The sequence below is a fragment of the Capsicum annuum genome, chromosome 8 (genome assembly GCF_002878395.1).
Source record: "Capsicum annuum cultivar UCD-10X-F1 chromosome 8, UCD10Xv1.1, whole genome shotgun sequence".
Taxonomy (NCBI): Eukaryota; Viridiplantae; Streptophyta; class Magnoliopsida; order Solanales; family Solanaceae; genus Capsicum; species Capsicum annuum.
The window spans coordinates 129,930,572-129,940,627 of record NC_061118.1 but is presented as its reverse complement, the minus strand read 5'-3'; the positions used below and the strand labels follow the sequence as shown (position 1 = coordinate 129,940,627).

General features: G+C 35.8%; 1 non-coding gene across 1 annotated transcript; it reads left to right on the top strand.

Moving 5' to 3' along the window:
* The first annotated feature begins 7,166 nt into the window (after nucleotides 1–7,166).
* LOC124886783 lies at nucleotides 7,167–7,273 on the top strand. Its single transcript, XR_007044193.1, has one exon. It is a non-coding gene; the product is annotated as a small nucleolar RNA R71 (small nucleolar RNA).
* Nucleotides 7,274–10,056: the final 2,783 nt, after the last annotated feature.

The window sequence follows — 10,056 nt, the reverse complement described above, 5'->3', positions numbered from 1 at the left end:
TTTTGGGCCTTCACTTTCACCTTTTTCTTACTTAAATTTCACACTCCTTACTCACTTATTTTTCAATACTAAAGCACTTAGGAACCTTGGATCAAATTGAGGTCTATCAAAGAAGGGATTGGGCAAAGTACAAGGCTACAAAAAAAATTAGGCTATAGGCTCAAAGGGGTTTACTAGGGAATGCATAAAGGTAGGTAAATAAAGTCTTTACAAATCGGCTAACAAAGAAATGACTAAATCACTTCCTACACCCAACACCCTTTATTTTGCTTTGTAAACACATCGGACAAATTCTCAACATTCATATACATGTAGAATGTAAACAAACACTTACACTCTCAGTGCATGCTAGGAATTAAGTCAGATCATTAAGGTTCCCAATCTTGTTCTTTGTCAAATTAAACTTTAAGCCAGCAAACCGTATTACTCCTATTAAGATTTAGCATCTAAAAATAACTCATTTTTCCTTTTGTTTCAAAAAAAAGGTTTGTTCAATTCACTACAAAAATGGCTCAACACAAAGCATTTTTCAAAAATTGTGATTGGGATCTCATCAATTTCTCAGCTTATAAAGACTAATTCCCCTTAATACGATCGTCATCCATCTACATAGAGGAGGAAACTAACTATGACAGAATTATAAAAGCGGGACAAAATAATTTTTTTAAACTGAAGCAATACACGAAAATTGCCTTGAGAGCAAATTACAGTAATACTTTCAACTTACTAACTATTACAAACTTAGTGTTCTGAATAGTTAGATTAACATCCAAACACAAAAAAATAAATAAAAACATCCCAAGGAAGAAATAAAGATAAAATTATCTAACTAACATAATCATAAGAAAAAGAAAAGAAGGAATGAAAAATGAGAAAATTCCACCAGCCCACACTTAAAAGGAAGCACTGTCTCAGTGCTTGTAAAATAATAGGCGTATGAGGTGGAGAGGGACTCCCTAATCACATGTCATCTATGTCATCATTAGATTCTGGGAAATAGGACTCGGCTCCCAAGTATGGATCTACTTGGCTCCCAAGTATGGGCAAAGTAATTACTTTTAATGCTCACACACTAAATGTCCTCCTAGGTACACCAGAGGTGGATGCTGAAACTTTGAAGAAGTTGAACATTGAACCAGCGTAATTGGGAGCTGAGTCCTATGGACCATTGGGATTATGTTCAACTTTGAAGCAGTTGAACATTGAACCACCGTACTTGGGAGACGAGTCCTATGGCCCATTGCTGAAACTAAGAGAATTCTATGTAGATTGGGATCCATGAGACAAAGACTTAAATGGAATCTTACATACTCCCTACTTGACATATGTATACAAATTTTGACAAACATGGAATCAATTCAATGTATAATTTAAGCCACCCCTCACTTAATTGTCACATGGTAGTGCAACTAAATACACCCTAGGGTACTTAGACTTCCCTTGTCAACACATACACAATCCATGCTAATCAAACTTCAAAATTGGCTTCACTCCACTATCAAAAGTTCTTTCGGATAGTAAAACTACTCACATGCACAAAATTCTACTAGTCATGACACAAATCCATCTTCACCCAATAGAACAACCGAAGAAGATTTACTATCACAGAACTTTAAGTAGCACAAAAATCTCTTATGAACTCTATTTATCTTACTAATCCACAAAGAAATCACTTCAAACCTCAAATATGCCCACAACTTCTTTACTTCTTGCATTACGTAAGTAAAAGAGTAAAAATAAGAAACTTACCTTGGTTGGATTGAATAAAATGGTTGAAATCTTTTTGTTTAGATTAAAATACACAAACTAGAAGAGAATTAAGAGTATAGGGAGGGGAGGATGGCGCTATTAGGGTATTAAGGAGAAGGAAAATTTGCAGAAAGTGAGTATTTAAAGGGCATGGAGTGAATAAAGGCCGATTTTTGGGTTAATCTTGCTCAGGATTGGGCCTCGCGATGAGAGAATGAGTTCCATTTGTGGGACTCACGATGCAAGAATTAGTTCCATTTATAGGTTGTGCGACGCGAGCTCATCATGAGAAGCCATTGGAATTCCTATATTTGGCTTGGTATTGTTTTCATCATGGGGAATATTTCATTCCCCCTTTCATTTTTCACCCTATAACTCTTTATAATGCTTATTTTACTTACCCAATAGCTATCTATGTCTCACTTACTTCTCATTATCCTTCAAGCTACCATATTTCTCATTACTGCATACTAACTAAAAACAACAAATAATGTAATAAAAAGTGGGTTGCCTCCCACTCAGAGCCTTATTTTTTGTCTTGGCACGATTCATTTTTTTGTATTTTCACTTTTTTTCCTTTTCTAAAAATTAAAAACAGAAACAAACTACCCTATTACATTATATTGATGGGTTGCCTCCTACGCAATGCCTTATTTTATGTCGTGGCACGAATCAGCTTCTTCTCGCTCATCAATAAAGGTGATGGACATATTGTATTTATCTCCACAATAAGCCCAATAATGCTTCACATGTTGTCCATTCACCAAAAACTTCTCAGTTTTTTCTTTATTCCTCAATTCAACTGCACCATGAGGTGTCATTCATACCACCTCAAAAGGCCAAACCACTTCGACTACAATTTTCCCAAAAATAACTTTAACCTTGAATTAAGCAGGAAAATAAGTTGTCCCGGTTCTAAAAATCTATCATGAATATGCCTGTCATGCCATCTCTTGGTGTTTTCCTTGTACAGTTTGGCATTATTATAAGCATGAAGACGAAAGTCGTCAAGTTAAACCATCTGCAACAACCTCTTCTCACCAGCGTAGATTTAACTTTTGAACTGCCCAATAAGCTTGATGTTCTAGCTCTACAATAAAATGACATGTTTTCCCATAACACCAACCGATATAGAGAGGTCCCTATGGGCGTCTTATAAGTTTTCCTATAATCCCAGCTTGCATCATCTAGATTTTTGGCCCAATCCTTCTGTTTACCATTGACAGTCTTTTCCAGTATCTGCTTTATATCCCGATTGGATACCTCAACTTGACCACTTGTTTGTGGATGGTACGCAGTGGCCACCTTATGCCTAACACCATATTTAGCTAAAAGATTCTCAAACAAATTATTAATAAAATATGTACCTCCATCACTGATTATAGCTTTGGGAGTGCCAAATTGGGAGAATATGTGATTCTTCACAAATTTCAACACCACTCTCGCATCATTAGTGGGACAAGCTACGGCTTCCACCTACTTGGATACATAATCAACTGCCATTAAAATATATAAGTTTTCATTGGATGGTGGGAATGGTCCCATATAATCTATCCCCCAAACATCAAACACTTCAACTTTAAGAAAATTATTTAGGGGCATCTCATGATGCCTTGAAGTTGTACCTAACCTCTAGCACTTATCACAACTCATCACGAAAACCACTGCATCTCTAAACAATGTTGGCCAAAAAAACTGGATTGCAACACTTTTCTGGTTGTTGTTTCACCCCCATGATGGCACCATAATGAGATAAATAGTACTTTTGTAGCACTTATGTAAATTCAGCTTCTAGAACACATCTTCATACAATACCATCATGACCCTGCTTGAAAAGATATGGATCATCCCATATACAAGCACGAGAACCATAAAGCACTTTTTTTTTATGATAAGTGGTAGCTTCAGGAGGGTAAAACTCACACACTAGAAAGTTTACAATATCTACATACCAGGGAACTTCACTCACCTCTATAGACAATAATTTTTCATCTGGAAATTCTTCTTCAATGGAAAGAGTGTCATCAAAAATATGTTCATGAGTCTTTAGCCTTGACAAATGCTCTGTAACTTAATTCTCTGCTCTTTTTCGATCATAAACCTCTAGGTCAAATTCTTGCAGCAATAAAATCCACCTGATCAATCGAGTCTTGGCATCCTTTTGGTTAAAGAGATACTTGATAGAGGCATGATCAGTGTGAACAATTACCTTAGTACCTACCAAATATGCTCTAAATTTGTCAAATGCATAAAGCAGAGATAAACTCTCCTTTTCACTAACTGTATAATTTAATTGGGCATCGTTCATGATCTTACTAGAATAATGAATAGAATAAAATACCTTGTCTTTTCATTGCCCCAAAAGTGGTCCTACAGCTTCGTCGCTGGCATCACACATCATTCCAATGGTAACTCCCAATCTGGAGAAATCAAGATGAGTGCTTCAGTCATTTTCTTCTTCATCTTGTCAAAAGCTTTGTGATAATCAACCCCAAAATAAAATTTAGCTTCTTTTTCTAACAATTTACACATAGGTCTAGCAATCTTTGAAAAATCTTGAATAAACCACTGGTAGAAGCTTACATGAGCTAAGAAAATTTGCACTCCCTTCACTGTTACCGGATGTGGTAGCTTTTTAATCCCTTCAATTTTGGCTCTAACTATTTCAAGTTCTCTACATGACACTTTACGGCCAAGAACTATTCCTTCCTTGACCAAAAATTACATTTTCTCAATTCAGCAGTAGATTTGTCTCTTCACAATTAGCCAAGACTCGATCTTGACACTACAAGCATATATCAAAAGAATAACCATAAATAGAGAAGTCATCCATGAATAACTCAGCAAATTCTTTAACCATGTCATAGAAAATTGCCATCATGAAACTCTGAAACATTGCAGGTATAATGTTGAGGCTAAAAGGCATGCGTCTAAATGCATATGTGCCATATGGGATAGGAAAAATAGTCTTTTTTTAGACCTAGGGCATAATGTAGATCTGATTATAACCCGTGTAGATCTGATTATAACCCGAGTAACCATCAAGAAAATAGTAGTACTCCTTACCTGCCAACTTATCCAATATCTGACCAATGAATGGGATAGGATAGTGGTCCTTTCTTGTGGCTTCATTCAGTATTCAGTAATCAGTACAAATTTTCCATCCAGTCACCATACGAGTGGGAATTATCTCATTAGCTTCATTGGTAACCACAATCATCCCATTTTTCTTTGAGATGCAATGTATTGGGCTTACCCACTTACTTTCTAAAATTAGATAAACAATCCCATTATCGAGCTACTTGATGACCTCTTTTTGCACTACGTCCTTTATCACCAAATTCAATTTATGTTATTTTTGCACACTTGGTTTTAAACCTTATTCCATGTATATCTTGTGAATGAAAAAAATAGATTTATCCCTGTAGCGTCATACATCTACCAACTAATTGCCTTCTTTCTTCTTTTCAAGACTACCATTGCTTCCCTTACCTGCACATTAGATAAATTCGTAGACTAAATAATAGGAAAGGTATTATTATCACCAAGGTAAACATATTTCATGTAAGGAGGAAGAACCTTCAGCTCCAATTTTAGAGCTTCATCAATTAAAGCTTTGGGAGGTAGGCCAATTGACCTATTTAATGGATCAAAAGGCAACTTCCTTATTTTAATCATCGTCAAATGCATGAATTGGACCAATTCAGTGCCTCTACATCTGTATACAGATCAAGACCCATTAAAGCTCGCTCTTATAGATCATCAGACAACAATAAATATAGCTCAGATGCAAGGTCAATAATTGATATAGAAGACAATTCTTCATATATAGCCAACAATTTCAGTGCCTTGTACACATCAAAAACCTCTACATTATCATGTGCTCTCATTGGCATCTTCCTTGCTGCTACATTGATTAGTGACTGAACTATTGCTAGGAAAGGGCATCCTAAAAAAATGGAACAATTAGATCAACTTCAAAGTCAAGAATCACAAAGTCTACTAGAAAGATCAGTTATCCTACTTCAACTAAAATATCTTCAATAATTCCATCCGTCCTAGCAAGGGAATGGTTAGCCAACTACAAATCAATGGTTATGGGTTTTGGACTCCCAAGACCTATCTTTTGGTACCAAATTATGGGCATAAGATTTATGCTATCTCTTAAGTCATAAAATCCACGAGCATTGATAGTCTGCCTAATAGTGATCTGCAAAGTAAAACTACCTAGATCCTTCAGCTTCTTAGACAGTTTGTTTTGTATCTTGGATGTGCACTCCACGGTAAGTGCAACTGTTGCATACTCTGTCAACTGGTTCTTATTTGACACTTAGTCCTTCAGGTATTTTGCATATTTTGGAATACTTTGTAGAATATCAACCATAGGAAGATGTACATGAACCTGCTTTAGATGATCCAAGAACATCATGTGAATGAAATCCTTTTGATGCTTTCTTTGCCGTTAACAAAATAGTAAAGGTAAAGTCTTTTTGTCCACTTATATTTCATCACTTGTAGCTTTTTCTTTGGCCTATTTCTTCTCATTAGCTTTAGGATCATTATTTGTAGTTATAGGACTAACCTGCTCAGGTACCGCCTTATTTAATTGCAACCCACTCCTTGTTGTAACTACCTTTACCTTCTTTGGATTTGCCTTTGTATCTCTAGGTAAGCCACCTTGAGGTCCTATGTTTTGTGCTCCCACAATCTGACTAAGTTGCAACTACAAAGTCCTAGTAATCAACTGTTGAATCTTCAAATCTGCTGCTAACTGTGCTTGATTAGCTAAAAGCTGGTTTATCATTTCCTCTGTATTACTTGTTTGGGTAGTAGCCTAATTATTCTGAACCTGTTGTTGATTCTGTTGCACTGGCCCTTTATACTGATTATTATTTTATGACTGATTTCCACCCCATGATAAATTGGGATGATTCCTCCAGTTGGGATATATATGTTACAACAATGTTTTGTTGTCCTAAATGATTCACATTCCCCGCATAATTGAAAGAATCTAGATTAACCGCACAACCATCTGCCGCGTGTTCACTACTTCCACAAAAATCACACTAAGAATTCACCTGTTGGACTATATCAGCTGTAGCTTCTACTTGAGGAACCCCCAACTTCATGTTGTTCAATTGAGTAAGCATCTGATTTTGCATTGCTACATGCTGTGCTGATAGAGTCGTGAACTGATCAACCTCTAACAGACTTGCTACCTTCTTAGGAGCACTCTTTAATCCAACATTCCAAATCCAACATTCCATTCTACATTCCCTTGTGAAATCCTATTCAGTAATGTGTACAATGCATCATAAGTCTTCTTAAGAGTTTGCCAGCCTACTACAGAATCCAAGAGAATCTTGGTATTTTTCTCTAACCTCTCAATGAAAGTATGAACAAGGACATCGTTAGACTGATGATGGTGAGGGCAATTTTTGAGCATACTTTTAAATCTCTCTCAATCTTGGTAGAGATTCTCTCCTTCTTTCTATCTATAACTCGGAATCTCACTTCTCAAATATGAAGTCTTCCGAAATAGTACAAATCAAATAAGGAACTCCAATCTAGATCTTCCCAAGAAGTGATGGAGAGTGGTGGTTTATCATGTAACCACCTCTTTACTTCCCTAAATAAAGAAAAAGGAAAGAGCATCACTTTGAAATAATCAGTATTCACCCTGTAGGAATGTAAGTATCACTTATTTTAATGAAGGTCTGTATCTGCTGCTCTGGGTCATCATGTGAAAGGCCAGAAAATTGCCCTGCTGAATTCAGGAACTGCAACATATTTTGCATTAATTCTAATTGACCACCTTTCTCGGGCTTGCGAATACTATTAGTTGCATGGTTTGTGAGAGGGATTGCCACCTTCAGATCTCTTCTTTTAGACATTTAAACCTATTGAATGGTATACTAAGCTCTTTGCCTTTGTCGAAATATTAGTTCCAGTTCTGCAGAAGGCTCTACCAACTCTTTATCTTTCACTAGTCCTATATTCAGCTAAACGTGCAAAAATTCAGCCGCTAACATCAAGTAGTTAACACTTAAACTTATTATCAAAAACCAAAAATTTAGCAAATTATTAACTATACTAGCTGGAAATAGCACCAAAAACTTATTGCGTTCAAATGCACACGCAAGTGCACATGATCGAACAAGTAATATAGAGATTTAGACCGTCAAATATCATTCCCACGAGGACTAAGCAACTAGAAATTTAACCAATCTTTAGTTTTAGACAAGGAGGTATTAAGTAGTGTAAAGTATCAAGATGATTGTGACAATATGAATACAAATGTAAATTAATATATAAGAAATAACAATTTGTGATAATAGCAAAGCTAGCAACGGTTGGTTATCGGGTTATTCATTCACAAGATTAATGGTACGATCTTGGTCTCCTACCTTAAATCTTCTATATATCTGAATATTACAACTACAGCTCCCACAAAGATACAACAATTCATCTAGATGCATACGGTAATCTTCTTGCAATTGAACCAAACAAGCCTCCTAGGTGTATATATATCCTAGGTCCTAATTTAAATCCTCTATTTAATGAAAGGGTGAGAATCTTTCTCACTTAATTTCTTCGTTCGTTTCCATGGTTCTCCTCTCAGATTCACATAGAAATATAGATTGATTCATATGTTGTCGACTAATCAAAATAATAAGCTCAAGAAATTAAGAATAACCCATATGATAATCCAACAAGAAACTACAATAAAGAAGATCTAAAAGTAATCATGTTCTTGACCTCAACCTCAGATCAAGGGTGTTTAGCCACTCATGTTTGAGTTCAACATCCAAAATAAGAAATTAAATATACCCAAAATTAATATTGAAGTGAAGAAGTTCAAAATAAATTCTAGGAACCCTAAAAGAGAGATTTTGGTACTTTTCCGCAGTTGCTGTGCTTGCCAAAAAGTTCTTTAATTTCTGTTCATGTGTTTCTTATATAGTTGAAAAGATTTTACCTAAGTTCAAATGAGTATCGCACCATAAGGGTTATTTCTCATTTTTGAATCTCATGACGTGAGAAGTTCTCCTCATTTCCAGACCACACGACGTGCAGTGTAGGTCTTCATTTCTAAAGCCCGCGATGCAAGCTGATCGCGAGAGCTCACTGGAATTGTCTTTAAAAATTTTGGTGAAGTCCTCCTCCTTGATGGGCCTCATAACACGAGAATTATTTTCTTTTCTAGAGATCGTGACACGAGCAATTCACTATAGGCCACTGGAAATGTCATCAACAATTTTGACTAAAGCAAAATCTTCACTAGCTAGTTGATCCCCTTATTTGCTTCATCTGTCCATGAATGCCTTATAAATCTAGTGAATGTGTCATCTCAAACCAATATAGTCAATTCCCTGCCTCAATCCTCACTTGCTTCATATCATGCAGTCTACTTTTGTTCAATTTTGTTGGAAATTCACCCTACATCACCAAAATTATGTCTATTAGCTAATTTATCAAATTACACATGAAAACACAATAAAAACTAATATTTTAGCTCATCGAACAGGTCCTATTATAGGTAAATATTAGTGACTGGTCATATAAATACACCCAAGATAACTTACGACACCACATCAACACACAACCCAGTCCTACACGGGATCCATCACAAAATACAGTGAAACTATCGATACCTTCGGGCAGGGTCAGAATTAGTGATAAATTCAACCTATCCTTCAACATCTCAAAGTTAACTTCACAAGCATCGGACCACAAAAATTTAACCTTCTTTTGAGACAATCTTGTCAATGGAGCAATAATAAAAGCGAAAATCTCCATAAACCTTCTATAGTACCCAACCAATCCAAGAAGATCCGAATGTCAATTGGAGTCATGGATCTAGGCCATATTTTAACTGCCTCAAACTTCTATGAATCCGCCTTGATCCCTTCACTAGAAACAATATAACCAATAAAAGTCACAACATTCAACCAAAACTTACACTTAGAAAATTTAACATGCAACCTCTAATCCTTAAGGGTCTGCATTTCAATTTGGAGGTGAATGGTATGATCGGTCTTATTCTTAGAATACACCAAGATGTCATCAATGAATACTATCACAATCAAGTTCAAACACTACCTGACAATTTTATTGATAAGATCCATAAATGCAGTTAGAGAATTAATCAACCCAAATCACATAACCAAAAACTCATAATGTCTATACCAGATTCTGAAATTAGTCTTTAGAATATAAACCTCCCTAATCTTTAACTAATGATAAACCTAATAAAGATCAACCTTAGAGAAGAATCTAGCACACTGAAGATGATAAAAAACATTA